The sequence below is a fragment of the Mirounga angustirostris genome, unplaced genomic scaffold (genome assembly GCF_029215605.1).
Source record: "Mirounga angustirostris isolate CCGP_5_RB_7025 unplaced genomic scaffold, mMirAng1.0.hap1 SCAF_7, whole genome shotgun sequence".
Classification (NCBI taxonomy): domain Eukaryota; kingdom Metazoa; phylum Chordata; class Mammalia; order Carnivora; family Phocidae; genus Mirounga; species Mirounga angustirostris.
Window position 1 is genome coordinate 35,969,839 of NW_026991715.1, and position 22,126 is coordinate 35,991,964.

Consider the following 22,126-nt stretch of genomic DNA (forward strand, 5'->3'; position numbering starts at 1 on the left):
GGAGAGTCAGAGGGAGAAGCAGACTGCCTGCTGAGCAGGGAGCCCAATGTGGGACTCGATCCCGGGACTCCAGAATCATGACCTGAGCCGAAGGCAGTTGCTTAACCAACTGAGCCACCCAGGTGCCCGAGGTTACATAGTTGTAAGCAAAACTTAATCTCTTTTAATGTTGAGAAGACCCAGTTTTCTTAAGTAATTAAAGAACTAATTAAGAAAACATGAAGCACAGGAAATTATTTTGGTAAAACGCAAAAATCTTTGCTTTCTAGGCAGATTACTTAAAAGATAAAGAAAAACCTTTCACAATCTCTTACCAGAAGCAGACCAGTAGTCCAAGAAAACTTTGTCCTTTTAGCAAATGAAAGAAAGTGAAGTTCCAGTTTTACTTAAGTACACTATTAATATTAAATCTTATTTTTTTAAAAAAACTTAATGCAATGTTAGTTTGAGTACACAAAGTAAAATTCTCTTCCCTCTCTGTTTTCCCAACTTTCTGTACCACTTTGTCCTTTATTCTTCTCTTTCTCATTCTGAAATAGCCAATTTTACTTAAGGACAAAATCACTTTCTTTCATTTCCCTCAACAAAAACTTCTCACTATGCCTCATAACTATTCAGATGGCTAAAGCTTTTTGCTAATATTTGTGGAGAGGACATTTAAATTTTTCATTAGCCCAGTTTCCAAATCATTCCTTTTTTTCTCTTTCTGACACAAAACTTTGCATTTTGGAGAATGGCTCTTAGGTCCTAGAGAAGATAGAGGTAGAAAATCTCTATCACAAAGGCATAGAGAAAGTATCCAAGTTTTGGCATATATTGCCTATTATCAGAGGTTTAGAGTATAATTACTACTTAAATTTTTCCTTCTTTTTTTAAGTGCAGGACAATTGTATTTCCGGTGTCCCAACATCTGTAGCATTTTGAGATGAATAAGGGAGGTTTTGGGATTGGTAAGGATAGGTGGACTTTGAATTGTGTCTAGAGCCATTTTTCTGGTTTTATAGACCTGCACATCAAAGACAGTTGTTTCTAATTCCTCAGAGAATCTAGTTGTAGCCTAAACATCAATAGAAGGATGCACCCATCCAACTAAACCTTGCTTCTTTCATCCAGGAGGTTTCCAACTAAGATGGAAGTCAAAACATTTCTATATTCTAGAAATTCAGGGTTCAATGCAGTGCATTTTAAGAAGTCTATCTAAAGTGTTTAACAAAGGCCTCATTTCTGAGTGCACAGTTAAACCTTGGACCAATTTACCTAGAAGGAAAAACCTCTACTACTGCTCCTATTAGTCCCTGAATATTGGCTTCCAGGTAACTGATTTCCTGATGATTCATAGTAAGGCCTGGGAAAAATTCTTGTCATCTGTTTTCTTTGTGATTGGAGTGGTTCCCCAGGGAGCTGTCTGGCTTGTCTGATAACTACAGTATAAATCAGGAGTGGCAAGAATAGTCTTGTAGTCAGTTGAGGTCCCTCTGAGTGGGATTGTGAATGTCTACTGATCTTTCTAACTCTTCTCTAAATTTGGTAGGATCATCTCAAAGTAAAGGCAAAAAGGGCTTTCTAGTTTCATCTGGTTAAATAATGCCTTAAGGCTAGCCACCATACTCATGTGTGTGTGTTTGTGTGTGTGTGTATGTTTGTGTGTCCTCTTCTCAATTTGAGTTTTCCATAGGCACCAATAAGATAATTGTTTAGAATGAGAGCTCTCTATATTTTTTCAAATGTAGAAGTTTGTTTAATTCAAAGGATCCATCATCTGGCCATAATCTCAATAGCATTTCAAACCAGTAAGCCTTTTTATGGCTTAACCATGGATGCAAGAGACATCCCAAAAGGGAATGTAAAAAATGCAGCCCCCACAAGATCCAGAAAGTTCATTCCTAGGGGCGCCTCAGTGGACTCAATCGGTTAAGTGTTGGACTTTTGATTTTGGCTCAGGTCATGATCTCAGGGTCATGAGATTGAGCCCTGTGTCAGGCCCCAAGCTCAGCAGGGAGTCTGCTCGTTTCCCATGAGAATGCGAGATGCCTTCAGTCACAGACCCACTAGTCTGTGACACTGGACAGGCACTGCTGGAATGGGACTTTTCCAGCAATAACAACACAATGAAGGTTGACATGACAAAGGCTCCTTATGGATTGGCACCGCTTATGACAAACTCCCCTGAGCGCTGTCACAGTTGGACAAAGAAAACGCTGCTGCTTGGATCCACAGCCTGTTCGGCCGTCTGCTAGATACGTGCTGGTATATGTATCCTCTGGCTAGTCGAGACTGGGAGAATAGTCTTACTGGTTGCAAAGCCAAGATCTCAAGCATAGAACAAGACGAAAGGAAAAACCTCATCAGACCTATGGTTCTCCTCTTTGTCTAAACAGCACAGAAGACAGAGACAAAAGAAAATAATGACCATCTCTAGGAGGAAGAGGATCAATAGCAAACAAGAGTGCTCATAGCAGATTTTTACCAAAGTGGCTGTCCATAAGGACCTAGTTCACCCAAATATTTTCTCTTGCTGATCTAAGTTTGGAAAGGAAGAGGCAAACATTTTTTATCTTTCCCTTGACCAGGCAGTACAGAGTGAGATCCAGGAGAGCTGGCTTTGGTAAGGATTCCTATCCTTCAAGGATTCTGCCAGTTTTTGAGGATTCTGTCTGTAGACTACAAAATGAGTATGGTGTCTCAGAAAGTCCCATCTGGGGCACCAAAACTGGGGGAGGGGGATGAAAAATAATTTTCTTTCTACCCTTCTTGTTTCTTGGCTGAGATACCTTTGTAATAAAAAGATAGATTAGCAGGAAAAAAACAAAGTTAAATAACATGTAGCCCTCCTGTCTACATGGGAGAGACCCAGGAAAATCAAGTAACTCTCCAAAATGGCCCAGGACATCACCTTAAATACCATCTTTAGCTAAAGACAAAAGGAAGATGTTGTTGGAGAGCCAGGCAGGGGGAGGCCAGTTATGGAAAGCACAGAAAACAAGCATATGGTTGTTAATGAAGATTTAAGTCATTGCCTTCTTCGTTGATAAGAATCTCTAGAGACTTGGTCATCTCCCCCTTCCTGGTAGAGCGAGGAAGACAGCCTTACAAATAGAGGTTTCTCTTATCCATGTAAATGTCTCTTACAAAAGGGTAACTTCTGCTCAGTTTTTAGAGCTTCTCCTCTATCTGCAGTTTCTTAAAAATAACCAGCTTGAAGTAATCCTTATGCCAAAAAGGCATATTTTAGGGCAGCAAATTCTGTGCCCCTTCAGAGCCTTTATAACCTACTTGCACTCCTCCTTTATAGCCCTGTCTCCTGCACCCTGTACTCTGGCCACACCACATGGTTCCTACTCTCTGAAATATAGTGTGCAGTCCCCACCTGGCCTGCACTTCGGGGACTGCCCCTCCTGCAGGGCACCATTAGCTGTCACCTTCTCTCTGCAGCGTTTCCCGGTCCAATCTACACTCCCCCAACAGAGTCATGATCCCCTCCTCTATGTGGATCTTATGGTAGTTTATACACTCATGCAACAGACTTTTAGGGAGCATCTTCCACCTGCTATTCAGGGTGCTGGTGCTAAGGGTCTGGTGGGGACATACGGCTATGAAGCCCAGCTCTCAGATGGTTGAAAGTTCTTTGAAGAAAATAAAACCAACTAAGGTGCTGCAAGAAGCCAGTGTTGTCCGGGAAGGGCCCTTGGAAGAGGTGACATTCAAGAAGGGACTAGAGGGGAGAGTATTCAAGGTGGAAGAAAGAGCAAGTGCACAGTCACACAGCCTTGATGCAAACCTGGGGGAGCAGTTCTGCTTCCCGCTACCTCTCCTACTCTTGTGAGGAAGTGGACAGTCCTGCTTGGGTTCATCTGTGCGTGCTTGGTGGTCAGCCCAGGTCAGGGATGCAAGAGGGACTGGGCAGGCCTGTCTCTGGTGTGTGTGTGGCGGGGGCGGGGGGTGCTCCTGGGCTTCCCAGCAAACACTCTCCCCCGCATTCTCCCAGCTGGGCACTGACGGCTTTGTTTGCTGAAGCAGTTGAGCCCTTGATGCCAAACCCCAATTATCTGAGAGAAGGCTATTGCCTCTTTAAAGAGTTCAAAAGCCCAGACTTTTTATAAATAGCTCTGGCCTTTCACCAGCCCTTAAGACTGCGATTTATGGCCCACTTCCCCAGAGGCAGACAGACCAACAGACAGGTTACTTCCCTCGGAGCCAGGTTCCTACAATTGTGGGATGCTCCCACTTCCTCTTTGCATTTTATGACCTCCTGGCAGCTAATCCTGAAATGGGTTCCACGGGAAGGAGGTGAATTGTGCATGGCTGCAGCTGCCTCGGAAGCCAGAGGCCCAGCAGACTCAGGAAAGAACTGGCAGGCTCTGGGGAGGCCCAGCAGACTCAGGAAAGAACTGGCAGGCTCTGGGGAGGCCCAGGCAGCCTGGCCTCTTGGCCGTGGCTGGCTCCTTTGGTTCCCAGGGCCTTTCCGCAGCAAGATACCAAGAGTGAAGGCCTTCGCGTGACTGGTCAGCTGTGCGGTCTGCCGCAGAGGGACGGACAAAAACCTTGGTTTATAATCTCATAATCTAGTGGGGTAATGTGGCAAAAATGGGAAGTTTTGCTCGTCACATAAAAACATCACTGTTTCTTTTAGAGCACATCTTTATTGCCTTTAATTACTGAACTCCAGTAGGTCTTATGACATCTTTATGACAGACGATGAAATCGAGGCAGAGACTAGCCCACGTTGCTCAGCTAAGAGGTGACAGGTCCAGATTCTGATCTTGGCTTCAAATGCTGGGTTGGGGGTCAGAGGCGCCAAGAGCAGTGGGGGGTCAGGGGAAAGAGTGGCCTTTGGGATAGGTGGGTCAGCTTTCAAGAAGGAGGAAGGATTGTAAGAGGGGGATGCAGTAGAAAAGGCAGAGTCTGTCATGGGACACTGACACTGGGCTGGACCAGGCTTGTGGAGGCCCAAGACTCGTGATATTTCTCTGCAGGTCTTTTCCACAGACCACCAGCCTCACCTTTTCCCCAGCCTTTTGTCTAGTTCGTCCCCTCTCAGAATATTCTGATGGGTGAGGAAGTGGTCAGGATCATGGGCTATGAATTCAAACCCCTCTCACCAGCCCTGGGACTTTGAACAGATGACTTAACCTCTCTTATCCTCCTTTTCCTTACCTCTAACATGAGCTTAATAACAGCAGGACTGGGGTGAATGCAACCATGGTAGCTGATGGTATATTCTTTCTGTGATTGTTGCCCCCAGTCAGTGCTTCTCTTTCTCGAGTACGGCTCCTAACTTGTCATTTGCCCTGCTCAAAAAATCAAGACTGAACATGTTATTTTAGTACTCAAGGGCCGCTAAGGTCTGATCCTAAAATCCCCCACAGTCAGACCATCTTCAGATGGTCTGAAATCCTCAGAGAATGGGGACATACTGTATTCATGGCCTGTAACAGTGGAAAGAACACCAAACTGGGAGTCAAGAAAAGCCAGTGTTGAAATCCCGGCTCTTCCAATAGTCCCGTATGCTGGGGAAATGAACCTCCCAGAGTCTCAGCAGCCTTGCCTGTATGGAGGAGCGGGGGGTGGTCCTTCTCTTCTACCGGCTGCTCTGAGAGGCTGACACCACATGCTTTGCCTTCTGGAACACTGTGGGTGCTCCTTCAATGTGTTCCCTTATCTTCATTTCAATAATATATTCATTTCACGCCATATTTATGAAAGGGGCTCTGCTAAAAATTCGTAATACACGGGCTCACCAGCAGAACTTACGCCGTGGCCTTGCCTTCAGCTTTCCCATCACGCCTGTGTCTGGTTTCCCCACCCAGATGGCCAGGCTTCTCCTGGGTAGGCTCCAGGTCTGTGTTGGTCATCCCAGATCCTGGCCTGACAAGTCATCAGCGGTCAATAAATATTTATTGGATGAATTAATTATTTTTTTAAAGGATTTTATTTATTTATTTGAGACAGAGAGAACGAGAGAGCACATGAGAGGGGGGAGGGTCAGAGGGAGGAGCAGACCCCCTGCCGAGCAGGGAGCCCGATGCGGGACTCGATTCCGGGACTCCGGGATCATGACCTGAGCCGAAGGCAGTCACCCAACCAACTGAGCCACCCAGGCGCCCGGATGAATTAATTATTGAAGAGAAGCCTTGAGCACCGTGTTCAGTGTCTAGGAGGCATGTTTGAAACACATGCTTTGAATCTCAAAGGCCTCAGAAAGTAAATTCATGCTCCTAGGAATATGATAATGAATCAGAATCAGCAGGTAAGTCACGGCCATGGGACCTGGATAGCGATGATGAAAGAGCATGTCTGCAATAAGGAAGGGGATTCCTTGTGTGAGCAGCTCTCCTTAGTTCTGCTCTGGGCCTCCTGGCTCAGAGGTCCCTCTCCCTCTGGGGGAGTGCATTCTCGTGTTACAGGGCACCTACCAAGTCCTCTGTCATTGACATTTTATAGCCACTGTTCCTTTCAACCCCAACACCAGCCGTATAAGGGGAGAATTAGGGTCCCTATTTTACATATGAGAAACTAAGGTGAAGAAAGGACAAGTAACCCATCCAGGTTCCCCAGTCAGTGGGCGGCGGAGCCATGATCTGAACCTGAGGCCAGCCCTGGAATCCTTGGTCTCTGAATTACCCCACACTTCCTGCACTGGCCAGGTTAGCCCACTGTGGCTTTCAAACTGTGCCTCTATTGTTCTTTTCCCGGCACCCATTTCCCGCGCTAGCAGGACCACTTTGAAAGGCTAGACCAGCTCATCAGAGTGTGTTCTCAGCCGTGGACAAGCCCAAGCTGCTCTGTGTGCTGGGCGCTGGCAGCACTGGGCTGCGTGCTTCCCACAGTCCCCGAAGGGGGTTGAAGCGCAGGGCAAGTGGAAACTTCCCCCAGTGTCGTGCTCAGAGATGGAATTTTTCTCTCTCCCAGTCTTGAAACTGGAGGATTGGGGCTGCAGTCTGGGCTGGGCTCCTCCGGGTTTGGTGATTTATTTGTCAGGTGGCTTTGGTACATACACTCCTCTGGAGGAATCTGTTGTTGAGGGAAGTGGAGACACAAGGAGACTCCTGGGGCTCCAGTCCCCCGCTGCCCCTCACCCCTCACCCAGAGGTGAACAAGGACAGTTCTCCAGCTCTGCACCTGGACCCCAAGCTGGGTGCTTGAGTGCTAAAGAGATAGTGTCTGAGCACCAGGAAACAATTAGTTGATGTTGTGTTATTTAGGCTGGAGCCAGAGTGAGGTTAGGGACTTGGGTGGGAGATTTGCAAATTTATTAGCTCTGTCCTTCCCTTTTTCACACAAATGTACACTAATCCCCTTGAGCTGTGGGTTCGCTGAGCCAATAGAAAGGTCAGATTGACTTCCTCCCCTTGCTCCTACCCTTCCTTCTAGCTTGAATGCTGGCTTCACTGTTTGGGTGGCAATTTGCTTAAATTTTGAAAGCCTCAGTTTCCTTATCTGTAAAACAGCCAAAAATGTAGCACCTCATAGTTTGTTGTGAGGCTCAGATGAGTGAATGCATTTTTAAGTGTTTGGCATGGAAGCTGGCACCTGAAGAGGACATACTAAATGTAAGCTTTCACCGTTGCTGTCGTTGACTTGGCAAACAGTGACTGTTAATGTACCTTGTGCCATGCGTTGTGCTGGGTGTTGGATATAGTCCATGCTTTCCAGTGAAACCCCACTGGTAGGAAGAAATGGCCCGTGAAACACCCAGCTGCAACACAGCATGGTAGATGAAATGACAAATGGAACACAATATTAGGACTTAGGATATGCCAGGCACTCTGTGAAGCTCATTACTCATCTTATTTCATTTCATCTTCACAACAGTCTCATGAGGCAGATACTAGTATTTTCTCCACTTTTCAGATGTGGGAACTACAGCACAGAGGAGTGAAGTAACCTGCCCAAGTCCACCCAGCGGTTGGAAGTGGGATGGGAAGCCAGGCAGACCGTACAGGATGTCAGAGGGGTGCCCGGCCAGCCTAGGGCTGGAGTGGCTGCATGGAAGAAAAGATGTCTGAGTTGATCTTGAAGGTCCAGTAGGCTAAGAAGACCAAGCAGGAGTGAGCAGGGGAGGGAACAGCATGTGGGGTCCCTTCTACTTGGGGTTTGCTCTTGTCCAGCTCTGTAAGGTTCACCACTTGACTTGGTTTCCTTTGCAATCTTTAAAATAAGAATCCCACCTGAAATTAAAAAAAAAAAAAAATTACGTTTTTAGCAAAAAAAAAAAAATTATTCAAACCTTATTGTGGGGGCACCTGGGTGGCTCAGACAGTTAAGCTTTTGCCTTCAGCTCAGGTCATGATCTCAGGGTCCTGGGATCGAGCCCCACATTGGCCTTCCTGCTCAGCCGGGAGTCTGCTTCTCTCTCCCCACTCCTGCTCTCCCTCTCTCTCACTCACTCTCTTGAATAAATAAATAAAATCTTAAAAAAACCAAACAAACAAAAAAAACCTTATTGTGATAGCCAAGTATGCATATTCCTTCTTTTTTTTTTAATTTTTTTTTTAGATTTTATTTATTTGAGAGAGAGAGACAGAGATAGTGAGATAGAGAGCACAAGTGGGGAGGAGAGGGAGAAGCAGGCTCCCCACAGAGCAGAGAGCCCGATGCGGGACTCAATCCCAGGACCCTGGGATCATGACCTGAGCCGAAGGCAGACGCTTAACCGACTGAGCCACCCAGGTGCCCCAAGTATGCATATTCCTTCTATCTTCATGGAATCTACTGATATTTTTCTAAGCATTTCTTTCTCTATCATTAATCAAATCACTAATCAAAATATTCATTTGAGGAGGACAAAGGAAAGAAACAAGAAAGATGTACCTCCCTCCAGATTTTGAAATCATCATTTATCAAGGACCTTGTTGTATTTCACTCAACCTACATTTTTCAGTTGTATTCAAAAGAATTCATGAGACTTTCACAAAGGCCTTGAACTGGCTCATACTTTTGTGATAGTAATTTTATCAAAGAAGAAGTCCAATGAATTTGCTTTGTGAATCTGTGCTGGTTTCTGGTGACCATAGCTTTCTTTTCTAGGTGCTCATAAGTCACTAGTTTACCAATATAATCAAGAATTTTGCCCAGGACCAATGATGCATTCATAGGCTTCAGTTTGATAAGTATAAATATTTAATTCTTTTTTAATATTAAAAAAGAAAAAAATATGAGTCCCACTTAGTAGTATGATAATTTTGAGGACTGAACAAAAGGATGTGTAGTTTGTAAAATGCCTTCTACAGTGCCAGGGTTCATAAGTGTTCAGCAAATTCATTCATTCATTCATTCATTCATTCATCCATCCAGCACATTTTTATTAAGCACCTACCATGAGCCAGGCACTGTCCTGGACATTAGGAATATAGTGGTTAAAAAGACAACCTCCTTGGGGGCGCCTGGGTGGCTCAGTCGTTAAGCGTCTGCCTTCGGCTCAGGTCATGATCCCAGGGTCCTGGGATCGAGCCCCGCATCGGGCTCCCTGCTCAGCGGGAAGCCTGCTTCTCCCTCTCCCACTCCCCCTGCTTGTGTTCCCTCTCTCGCTGTGTCTCTCTCTGTCAAATAAATAAAATCTTTAAAAAAAAAAAAAAGACAACCTCCTTGGGCGCCTGGGTCGCTCAGTCTGTTAAGTGTCTGCCTTCAGTTCAGGTCATGATCCCAGGGTCCTGGGGTCAAGTCCCGCATCTCCCTCTGCCTCTCTCTCTCTGTCTCTCTCTGCCTCTCATGAATAAATAAATAAAATCTTTAAAAAAATAGAAATAAAAAGACAACCTCCTTGCCTTCTCATAGAGTTTACATTCTAGTGGGCAAGACAGACAATAAAAAAGTAACCAAAAATGTATATGTAATATAAGAGCAGGTAGTGGCGAAATGTAAAATAGGATGATGGGAGGTGGGAGGTTGAAATGGGGATTGTTCGGGGACAGGGAGGTGAGATAGGCCTTTCTGAAGAGGTGACAATTAAGCAAAATCCTGAGGAAGTAAGGGAATGAGATATGCAAATATCTGGGCAAAGAGCTTTCTAGACCAAGGAACCAGCAAATGCAAATGCCCTGAGGCAGAACATGCTTGGGGAGATGGAAGAACCTCAAGGAAGCCCATGTGGCAGGAAGGAAGTGAGTAAAAGGAAGGAGAGTCAGGGAAGGTATAGTCAGGGACAGATCATAGGGAGCCCTATTGGCCTCAGTTACTGTTTTAAATCAGCCTTTAGATACTGTTTTAAATGAAATGAGAAGCCAGTAGGGAGTGTGTGAGCAGAGGAATGACTTCTGATTTTGTGTTAGGAGTTAGTATGGTCCATGCCTTCCAGTAACACCCCATCTAGTGGGAAGAAAGGACTCTTAAAAAACTAATTATGACACAGCATGGTAAGTGAAATGACAGACAAATCATAATACTAGGACTTACTATGTGCCAGGCACTCTTACCTAATTTAATCTTCACAGTAGTCTCGTGAGGCAGGTACTATTATTCTCCCTCTTGTTTAGATGCAGACACTGAAGCACAAAGAAATGAAAGAAACCTGCCTAAGGTCACCCAGCTGCTCAGTGTTCTCAGTAAATTCTCTCTGGCCACTGTGCAGAGAATCAGCTAACTGTAGGGGTTGCAAGAGACAGCAGGGAGCTGTGGTAGGAAGCGGGTACAATAATGGAGATGAGAGAGGATGATGGGTGGCTTGGATGGTGGCAGAGGTGGTGACAACAGATCAGATCCTGGATTTACCTGAATGCAAACCAATGCAATTTGCTGCTGGCTCAGATGTGGGGTTGGAAGTAAAGAAAGGAGCCAAGAATGAGCCCAAGATTTTGGGGCTGAGCTACTGGGTAAATTAAATATTTGCTAAGATAAGGGAAAGCTGCAGCAAGAGCAGGTTAGGAGAGAAAGTCACAACTTTGGCTTGTTTAAAGCACGTAAAAATGCGTGTTTGCTGAATGGATGAAACTGGCCATCCTTCCCATGCTTTTATTGTAGTTGAGGGACATCTGTGGTTAAAATAGTTAAAAGGTGCTTCTCAGTCAAGTCCTCCCCCTCCCTCTCCCACATCCCCCTCCCCCCACTCCACCCAGGGTTCCAGAGAGAGGCTATCCCTGTGTGACCTTCTCACACTGTTTTTACACCTTTAACTTTGTTTTGGCAGCTTTGACCTGAAGAGAGCAGTTTCACCTCAACTTGTACTGGGGTCAAGGGGAGGCATCCTGCCTTGAACTCTCTCCCTGCCTCCCTCCCCACACGCCCCCCCCCCCCCCCCGCCCCCAGCCCAGAAGCACTTTTTTGAATGTAGATTATAGTCCCCGCTGGCCCCAGGAAAGGTGGAGGTGGGTTGGGGGCCTGCGCTGGGAAGTGTGAAGTCTCTCTCCCCAGCCAGAGGAAGGCCTGGTGATTCAGTGAGCTGAGGTGCTATCCCTTAGGAAGGAAAATAGCACACAGCAGGGAGATCTTTATCTGAACCATTTGTCTGCCATCCCCTGCCACCCTGGGGGCTCACAGCCTCTTCCTGCTCTTGCCACGTGAGAGGGGGGTGACTGAGTTCTAAAAACCTGCCAGCCCAATTCATCTCAGCCATCTTTTATTTGGGCAGTTCTTGCAGATTTCTCTTTGACTTTGTTTTATGGGGTGTGTGCGTGTTGTAGGGACCAGGTTCTGGGAGGCCCTCCCACGGAAGACCCTATCTTTATCCCAGGGCTCACACCTCAGAACAGCCTTCTCTGACCACTATGTGGGTCATTCTCTACCAGGTCACCTGATTTCCATGTAACACTTTTCACTCGCTGAAGTAGTAGAGATTCACTGACCTTCCACCAGGAGAGGAAGCTGCTCTGTCTGTACCTCTTTTCCCCTCAGGACTTCCCAGTCACCTCAGACCCCACCTCCCCATGTCCCTCTCTGGATCTGAGCTTTCTTTGCTCTCCCCCTGCCCCTGTCTCTGTGATTCTTTCTCTTCCTCTCTGTCCCTCTGTTTCCCTATTTCTGTCTCCCTCTCTCTTCTTCCTGGTCTCCCACTCATCCTCCCTCTCCTTGCTCTAACTTCTTTTTTTTTTTTCTTCAAGATTTTATTTATTCATTTGACAGAGAGAGAGAGAGAGCACAAGCAGGGGGAGTGGCAGGAGAGGGAGAGGGAAAAGCAGGCTCCCCACTGAGCAGGGAGCCCTGGGGTCACGACCTGAACCAAAGGCAGGCGCTTACCTGACTGAGTCACCCAGGCGCCCGGTTCTGACTTCTTTATTTTAAAGTGTTTTTACCTCATGGTAACTGCTATATGTACACACACACGTGTTGACCCCTGACAGGAGTCTATGTGAGATAGGTCATTACTGTCCCCATTTTTCAGATGGGGAAATGGATGCTTAGGCAGGCTTTGTGACTTGTCTGTTCACACAGCCAGTGTATGGTCCAGCTGGGATTTGAACCCAGATCTTCTGATGCTTATGCTCTATGTTAGGCCATGGTTCTGACAGAAAACAAATACTCGTTTCTGAGGACATGGTGATCTCCTGTTGGAGCAGATGAAGATGAGGCTGGGAAGGCCAACAGGGTGCCTGGATGGGTGGGCTTGTGAGGTCACACCTTGCAGTCACCCCTCCTGTGCACTCTGCTCCTGAGAGAAGTGGGGGGTCCCTTTGCTCTCCGTCCAGGTGCTGTCTGCAGGCCTGCTTGGTTTAGTTGTGACCTGAAGGCCAGAGAAACTTGGGGAAGTTAGAGGTGGGAGGAGAGAAGCACCTACAAACTGCATCTACCTGTTCATCTGTGACAATATGACTGGAAATCTGACTCCAGCAGACCATTTTGGGGAAAGAAGTGGCAAGAAGGACGCAATAAAACTCGCTCCTTCTGACCCCGCCAGAAGCACAAACTCTTCACACTTCAACAAGGGGCTAGAAAGATGATGATGGGTCAACCTACACTGCGGTCTTCCAGGCAACGTTCTCAAGACAAATTTGGGGCAGACTTGGACGTAGTTGTGCACCTGCTGGCCTGACCTCGCAGGGAGAAGTTACTGTTGGAGAGCAGGTGAGAAACATTCACCTGATGCTTTGCGCTGCTGGCCTCACCCTGAGTGGACTGGTAATCATTATTTACAAGGCTGGCTTATTCACACCACCAAAGCCAGGAGAGGCAGGATGGAGACAGCTTCTAACAAACGAGTTATTTATAGCTCCATCCCAGACCTCAGAAGGAAAATTCCCATACTTAGACATTCCTAGATGGCCTGCGACACAGGATATTTAAAGTAACAATGGGCCAAATTCTTGCTCACATTTTTGGCAGTGATCCAGTCTGAAAGTCCACAAGAAAGACTTGTGGGGCCGTGTAGCTTCAGCAGAGGGGGGGAAGAAAAGACTGTTTCTAATTTGGGATTTATTTAAGATCTGACTTCCCCTTTCCTTCCTGGAATTACAAGGAAAACATTATTTTGATTTCAGAGACAACATTCTATGTAATCTACTTTGGAAGGTTTTAGGAGTTGTAGCTCTGGGGGTAGCCCACCTTGAAAAGAGGGAATGTTAAATTAACTAATAGGATACACTTTGAAACACTGTAGCACTCCTTCTACATTAATTTGTTTACTTGGGGGTGGAAATAGCTACTACCTATGGGTAGTCTGGTAACCAGACTCTGATGCTGCAGATGACTCTCTAGAACTGGACATAGCCCTCTACAAAAGTTACTGGCCCATTTAAGACATAACGTGGTAGGGCCACCTGGCTGGCTCAGTTGGTGGAGTGTGTGACCCTTGATCTCAGGGCTGTGGGTTCAAGCCCCACGTTGGGTGTAGAGATTATTTAAAAATAAAAAAAATCTAGGGGCACCTGGGTGCCTCAGTCAGTTAAACATCCTACTCTTGATTTTGGCTTGGGTCATGGTCTCAGGGTCATGAAATCGAGCCCCGCATCAGGCTCTACACTCACCGCGGAGTCCACTTGAGATTCTCTCTCCCTCTTCCTCTGCCCCTCCCTCTGTGTATGCGTGCATGCTATCTCTCGATAAATAAATAAAATCTTTAAGTGTATATATATATATACATATATATATATGTATATGTATATATATATATATATATAATGTTAAAAAAAAAGAGAGAGAGAGACATGACATGGTAACATTAGTTCCAAGGAAAATCTCAGACAGGGTTGACAACAATGACTTCTTGTACTTACACAGTTGTTCAGCGCATTTATAGTTAAGATGACTTAAGGCCCCTCCCAAACCTAGGATCTTTCTAAATGCCAACTTTCTCAAGAAGCAGAGAATGTACCAACTCCATCAGCTAGGTTGCCTTCAATTACAAGTCATGAAAATTACCCAGCTCAAACTGGCTTTAATTATAAGAAAGATGTGTTCACTTCTATAAAAGAAGTCTCCAGATATAGTGACTTCAGGATTGGCTAATTAGGCAGCCCAGTGATATCACAAAGGTGCCAGGGTCTCTCCCTGTCTTCTCTCTGCCATCCAGCTTCTGGCCCTTATCCTCAGATCAGCTCCCTTCATGGTATTAAGAAGATTGCAGTTCCCATGTCACAAAGACACTACAGTGTGTTCCTTTCTTCCTTGTGTCTCATTTTATGAAGAAACTTCCCAGAAACCCTCAGCAGATTTTCCCCCTGCATCCAATTAGTTGTCACTGTACCACATGTCCGTGCAGAACCAGTCACTGGCAAGGGGACTGGGGCCAACATGCTTTGATTACGCTCCTTAGAGTTTATCTGTGACTAGAATTACATTTCCCTTAATCACACAGTGAAGGGATGAACTCTGGAAGAAACTTGGCATAGGTTAGGCAAGGTCTTGTAGTCTTTGGTGAGGAGTTGGACTTTCATTCTAAGTTCAATGGGAAGAAACTGAAGATTTTTTTTTTTTAAAGATTTTATTTATTTATTTGACAGAGAGAGAGAGAGAGGGAACACAAGCAGGGGGAACAGCAGAAGGAGAGGGAGAAGCAGGCTTCCTGCAGAGCAAGGAGTCCGATGTGGGGCTCGATCCCAGGACCCTGGGAGCATGACCTGAGCCGAAGGCAGACGCTTAACCGACTGAGCCACCCAGGCGCCCCTGAAGATTTTTTTTTTTTAAGATTTTATTTATTTATTTGGCAGAGAGAGACACAGCGAGAGAGGGAACACAAGCAGGGGGAGTGGGAGAGGGAGAAGCAGGCTTCCCTCTGAGCAGGGAGCCCGACACAGGACTGGATCCCAGGATCCTGGGATCATGACATGAGCCAAAGGCAGATGCTTAACAACTGAGGCACCAAGACACCCGAAACTGAAGATTTTTTTTAAAAAAATTACTTATTAAAAAACTTTTTATCTTGAAATAATTTTAGATCTACAGAAGAGTTGCAAAGATAGTACAGGAAATTCCCTATATTCTTCACCCAGCTTCCCCTAATGTTAACATCTTTCATGACCATAGTATATTGCTCAAAACCAGGAAATTAACCCAGGTACAATACTATACGAATTCTATTTAGATTTTGTCATTTTTTCCCACCATGTTGTATTTAGTGCTAATGTCTCCTCAGTCCTCCCTAGTATGTGACATTTTTTCAGTCTTGCTTTTCATTGCCTTGACACTTTTAAAGAGCAGTAATCAGGTATTTTGAAGAGTATCTCTCAATGTGGGTATGTCTGCTGTTATCTCATGATTCCACTAAGGCTATGAATTTGGGGGAAGAATAAGAGAGGTGATGTGCCCTTCCTGTCACATGATTTCAGGGAGTATATGACGTCAGTGTGACTTATTACTGGTGATGTTTAACTTTGATCACTTGATCAAGGTGACATCTGCCAGATTTCTCTACTGTGAAGTTACCGTTGTCCCTGTTCCATGCTCTGTTCTTTAGAGGCAAGTCACCCGGTCCAGCCCACACTCAAGGGGAGGGAGAAACTGGAAGGTTTTAAGAAGGGCAGTGACAAGAAGGGATTGGATAAATAAATGATGGTTACTTTGGAATACACTTCTCTATAGCACAGACCTGGAAACGATGGCCCGGTGAAAGCTGTGTATCTTAAAGACCACAGTCTTTCATGTTCTCTCCTGTTGATTTTTGTGGTCATCTTTTAAGGAGACTGTCATACCATCTAAATTTTGTCCTAACTCAGAGATAGGCCACATGGCAGGTCTTCTGGAAGGAGAGGAATTTCCGGTACCCCCCAGTAATAGCTCCAACACGCTGCCCTGTGTGAAGCCCCACCCCTTGTGCCCACCCACGCTCACATGGGCCAACAGGGCTCCTAGTTTTGATCACTGGCCTCCTCGCGCAGGGCAAGCAGAGGGTGTGTGTCCTGTGGTCCACGTGAGGTTTGTGGCTGGGTATGGAGAGCTGAGCTATCACAAGCGGAGGTGGAAACAGGAGTGGGAAGGCTGTAAAATGAAATGCCATGCAACACCACTTACTAAAAACGAGAGTGGAGCTGTCGAGATATGGAAGGAAGTCCATCCACATGTGTTGTGTGGAAGAGTTTTCTGCACGGTGTTCCCCCGTATGGTTTGAAAGATGGAAGGACAGTTTCTGCACACTCACTGTTTGTTAAATGAATGAATGGTATACTCCAAAATGTCAGATTGAAGCTGGGAATTTGGTGGGGAATTTTATTTTTTTCTGTTGTTTTCCTTTTTGCAAAAGTCATGTTGTTTTTTAAAAAATATATTTCATTCCTTAAAATATATATAAAAAAAACTAAGTGCCACCTTGATTATTTTTCCTGAAGCTGATCAATAATCATTCTTCTTATGCTGGCCTGGTCTAAGTAGTGAATGTTCACTATTGACCATTAACAAACACTTCTGGTAACCATACATGTTCTAGAAAGGTCAGAAGAACCAAATGGCATAGGTTCCTAAACTGGCCTCCTCATTTACTCTTTGAGGATATTTTGTCACAGGCAAATGGTGAAGGGAGCTCAGGGCTGGGAATTCGTCAGATTCATTTTTGCAAACTCCTGGCCCCAATACCTTCACAGTCCATGAGTGATTCTAGAGCAATGCAGCTAGGCCTTCTTACTTGGCCTCCTCCCTCCTCCTCCTCAACCACCCCCAGTTGGCTGCCCAGATAGCATGCTCATGCCTCTTCCCAGCGTCCGTGGCTGGGCACTCGGGTAGGAAAGTAGGGGTTCAGGAGTCAGGCCTGTGTGACCTTGAGCACATGACTTCACCTTCTAGACCCTCAGTTTCTTCATCTGTAAAATGGGCGAAATAAAAGTACTAAGACAGAGTGAGGACTAAAGGAAAAATGGATAAAAAGCAGTTGATTGGTATGGTGCTAGGCATGTGGTAAATACTCAGGTATTTATACTCGACCGTATTAAGGTGGAAGCTGGTCTTATTCATATCATTATGATTATGAAATGCTACATTCTCTCACATGGCTAGCTTTAGGACTGAAATAAAGCCTGAGACCACTTGTTCATTCCCCCCCCTTTTTTTTTTCTTAAAGTAGGCTCCACGCGGGTGGAGCCCAGCATGGTGCTTGAACTCATGCCCCTGAGATTAAGACTTGAGCTGAGATCAAGAGTCGGGTGCTTAACTGACGGAGCCACCCCGGCGCCCCTTGTTCTTTCCTTCTTAACTCTCCTCTCAGTGTATCATTAATTGATTACTACATTTGACAAATATTTATTGACTGCCCCTCATGTGCCAGATGCTGTGCTGGAAGCTTCCCAGTGGATGTGGGGTGTATTGAAACACTGATCCCCTGGATGTTCAGGGCAGTGGGTGTAGCTTGGGGAGGACGGAGCCCCTGGACTCTGGGGTGTTGCTGCCCATCACTGGCGGGAGACCTTACCGGTTTACCTGAGGGGGCAGTTTCTCTGTGTGCTGTGACAAAGGCCAGGCAGCACTGAAGTCACAAGCAAAAGAAGCCAAGTTTCCCACCGTCACAGAATGCATCCTCTAGTGAGGATGAGACATGTTGCGAACAAGTAGACAGGTCATCAAATCGCTGCATATTGCAGAAGTGACAGGAAGAGCCAAATAAAGATCAGAGAGAGTCGGGGCAAGACAGTCGGGTGATTACTAATGGTATCATTATGGTTGAGGCCATTTTGGGGGAATTTTTTGGAGGAGACACTATAGATTGGCTCATAAATGTTTGAAAACCATGAACTGTTCCCTAGAGAGAAAACCTGGCTCCTATTCTTCGCTTTACAGCTAACCTGTTATGTGACCTTGGAAAAGCCACTTGGTCTCACATCCCCGTCCATTTATTGGAGGTGGGTGGATTGCACCAGGGATTCTTAACATTTTGGGAGGGTCACAAGTGTCTCTCAGACAAAAAGCACAAACATACAGAAATTTGTCTAACAATGTCAAATGGCTCCCTTTAAACCTCCCCAAATTCTGGGCTAAGAACCACTGGCCTCCATGAGCTTAGATGTGCTTTCTGGAATCACGACTCTGGTACATGTATCTGAGTGACAAGCCTGCAGGGTGGACAGCCTTAGGAAGCCTCCAGATGGGGTTTGGGATATCATGATTTGGGTTAAAGTGCCCAGCGAGGCCAATCAGACTTAACACCAGCCAGCATCAGGAGTGGAGAGCCAGGCAGGTAATATAAAAAAAAAAGAGAAGCAGGCTGGATCAAGGGACATCATGGTACAAATGTCATCAATGCTGGTGGGCATTCAACCCAGGGGAACTGGGCAGTGCAAGGAGAGGGGATGCTATGGGAAGGCAAGGGGACCCTGCCCAGTCTGGAAAGGGCAGTTGCCTTTCCGTTCCAGCCAATTCCTACCATGGGGAATGGGGGCTCAGAGGCACCAGCTGTTTGTATTTTCCAAGAGAAGTTGTATATGGGGTTTGAAAATCTATTTTTCAAATCAGTTTTTGAAAACACTGTGGACCAGCATTCTGTGGTTTCCTGCCTCCATGGTCCAGGATGCCAGCATAAGATGGAGAAACTGAGGCTCAAGAATAGATACCTAAATTCCTCTATTCCCTGCCCTCCTACGTGAGCTCCATTTTCATCTCTGATAGTAGGAACAGCATTTATCGGGGTTGTGCACAGCCACTATCTCATCCTCCAACAGTTATTAGGGCAAGCGTTCTCCCAAGGTCACACTAGTGAAGATGACAGAACAGGGACCTGAGCCCTAGGGACCCTAAGGCTCAGTGCTCTTCTCACCACATTGCCCTACGAGGGGTGGCCTGTGGAAGTGGCAGTCACTACTCAGAGAGCCCGGAGGCTTGTGCCCACCCTGGGGACTAGCCCTGCCTGGATAGATACTAGTTCTCTAATCAGATTAGGCCTGGCATCTCCAAGAGCTTTAGTAATCCAGGGCTGGCTGGAGCATTGCCTGGAAATCAATCAAGCAGTAGCCTGGGGGGTTGGGAGGAGCACTGCTTCTAACTAGGGGCCCCCTACCCTTGCCACCCTCCATCTCCACCCTGACTGCTCTGGCTCCCTGATCTGTGCCCCATCCACCTGCCCCAGGACTGGTGCAAAGAATGTGACTTGGCCCCTGGACGTGCAGAGGGGTGGCCTATGCCCTTCACCCTGGGTAGGCATCTCTCCTCTCATAGCTGCTGCCCCACTCACCCACGAGGCCAGCAGAACGCATGTGTGAATTATAAGGGGCAACTTACATCTCCCTCACTTCCCTGTAGGATTCTCGTCCCTGGCCACCACAGCCCAAATTAATTCCATAATCTGGGGAAACAGTTCCTCTTTTGATGGCACAAGGAATCAGGAAGCCTGGCCAGGGGCAATGTCGGGAGGGTTCTTGTAATGTCATGTGGTCACGGAGGATCCCTCCTGAGATCGGTTTGGAGATGTAGCCTCAAAATTCAAACGCCGTGCTGTGGTGAGGTGGTTAGACCAGAATTCAAATCTCTTGTCAATTAGTCCATGAAATCTTGGTTAAAGATCACCTACTCTGCCAACTTGTACAAAAGCACAAGCGGAAGGAAACCTTTCTGGGAACACAGGAAAGTATCCAAGGGGAGGTGTTACTTGGGTTGGGTTTGGAAATTAAAATAAGACACAGGCTCCGGGGAAAGGCCCACCACTTATCAGCTGTGTAGCCTTGGGCAAATGACTTAACCTCTCTGAGCCTCAGCTTTCTCATCTATGAGACTGATTATATCACCCTAACTTGAATGTTTTCAAGACTGTAGATGATAACACAGCATCTTTGCTCAGAAGCAGTAGTTTTTGTAGTGATTTCATAAGGCCACTTAATTCTTTTTTTTTTTTTTTTCTTTTTTGGCCACTTGATTCTTGTTCCCCTGTTGAAGGCTTGCCAGAAGATGGTAGGTATTCTGACTACTGATCTCAATTAGCGTGTCATCTGGAGCTCCATTATCCTGCTCCGTGGATGGTACATTTTTCTGTTCAGAGTCCGAGGCCGCTCCCTCCCTCACCATTCCCTGGGAGGGGAGCCAGTCATAAGTTGACCTGAGTCTCTTCACGTACAGGAAGGCAGGAAGGAGAGGCCAGACCCAAGGGAGGAGAAGGTGGAGAGGAAGAGAACAGGGAGGGTTCCAAACCTTGCAACAGTTAAATATTAATGTGGGTGTCGGCATAGGAAGTGTCTTCTAAGGACAGAAGGAAACGAGGGAGTTTATCATCTCCTGCTTAACAGATACAGATGTATTCATAATTATCCTTCGCCTTGGGCCTTGAGGCCCAGGTGGGCTCCAGAAGGCCCGTGTTCCTGCCAGATGAGAGTCCTTAAGGTACATCATGTAGACAATTGGAATGCCATTTATCGTGCAAAACACAATAAAACCCTGAGCTCTCTTCCTGTCTCGGAGACCCATAAATTATGAAAATTATACCTGCCCCAGGCCATGGACATATTGTTTTATTAAAGTTCCGATGAATAAACTTCAGACTCTTAAAAATGTCCTCTTGGCTTTCATCTGGCACACACCTCCGGCATGGAGCTGTCGGACTGCCTGGGTTCATTTGATTACCTCACCAACGTACTTCAGAAAGTGGAGCTCATTTTAAGTTGTGGGTTCAGCAGGCTGGAGGGGACGGCTGGGGAGCTACAGGCGGGGCTTGGGGCTTCCTGGCCATACAACAGAGTTGTCCAGGGGGTAATCTTGTTTTTTGCCCCCAGTGCAGGCAAACCAAGGCCCCCCTTTCTTTGTGGAATGAGCACCAGGCCTGTAGTACCTCTTAGGAATATGTGGTTCTCAGCACAGAGAGGGTAGAAATTCTGCTTCTTCCCCCTTATTTTAAAATTCAATCACTGGGGAGCCTTTTTACTCTATTCTCTGCTTCTAACACAAATTGAGCTGCTAAGCCTTCAACTCCCTGTTTTCTCCATCCACTCCCAACCATGTCTTGGGCATGAGCCCTGGTCTATGAGCCTGTGTCTGCACCTGTAAGAGGTAGCTAAAAGTACTATCTGCCGTGTATCAGTCAATTCCGGGCAGAAAGAAAACATCCTATTCAGCAAATGCTAACTATTATTATTACCCAAAGTCATTTTGTAACTGGGAAGCAAGGGGAGGAAGGGCCAGTCGGGGAAGGAAAGACAAGGGCGGCAGATGTGGAACTTTTTCTCTGGACATCGAGTTTTTAAAAAACCAGTGCATGTTTGTTTGTTTTAAAGATTTTATTTATTTATTTGACAGAGAGAGACACAGTGAGAGCAGGATCACAAGCAGGGGGAGAGGGAGAAACAGGCTTCCCGCGGAGCAGGGAGCCCGATGCGGGGCTCGATCCCAGGACCCTGGGATCATGACCCGAGCCGAAGGCAGACGCTTAACGACTGAGCCACCCAGGCGCCCCCAGTGCATGTTTGTTTAAACAGCACTTGGATTAGTGAGATTCTAACCACCCAGCACCCTGCATAGGCTTTTGTTATTTTTCATCTCTGAATAGGAGAGACCAAGTAAAACCAGGGTCAGGCCAAGCATCAGGAAAATCCAAGGCTGAATCAAAGCCTGATATACAGCAACTGGGACTGAGGGGGATTAGAAAGAAAAGCATCAGCAATGTGACACTTACCTTGTCAGCACAGGAAGACTTCAGAGTACAGATTACTCTTCATCCATCCATTTGGGAATGGGAGCCTATCTTTATTCTTAAAATTCTAGAGCAGACAGGACCACGCTGAGGACAAACATCCTTTGTGCCTTCTTTGGCATTGACCAGAGGGTCCTTGGAATGGGTTTAGCTATCTCAAGAGGAACCTGA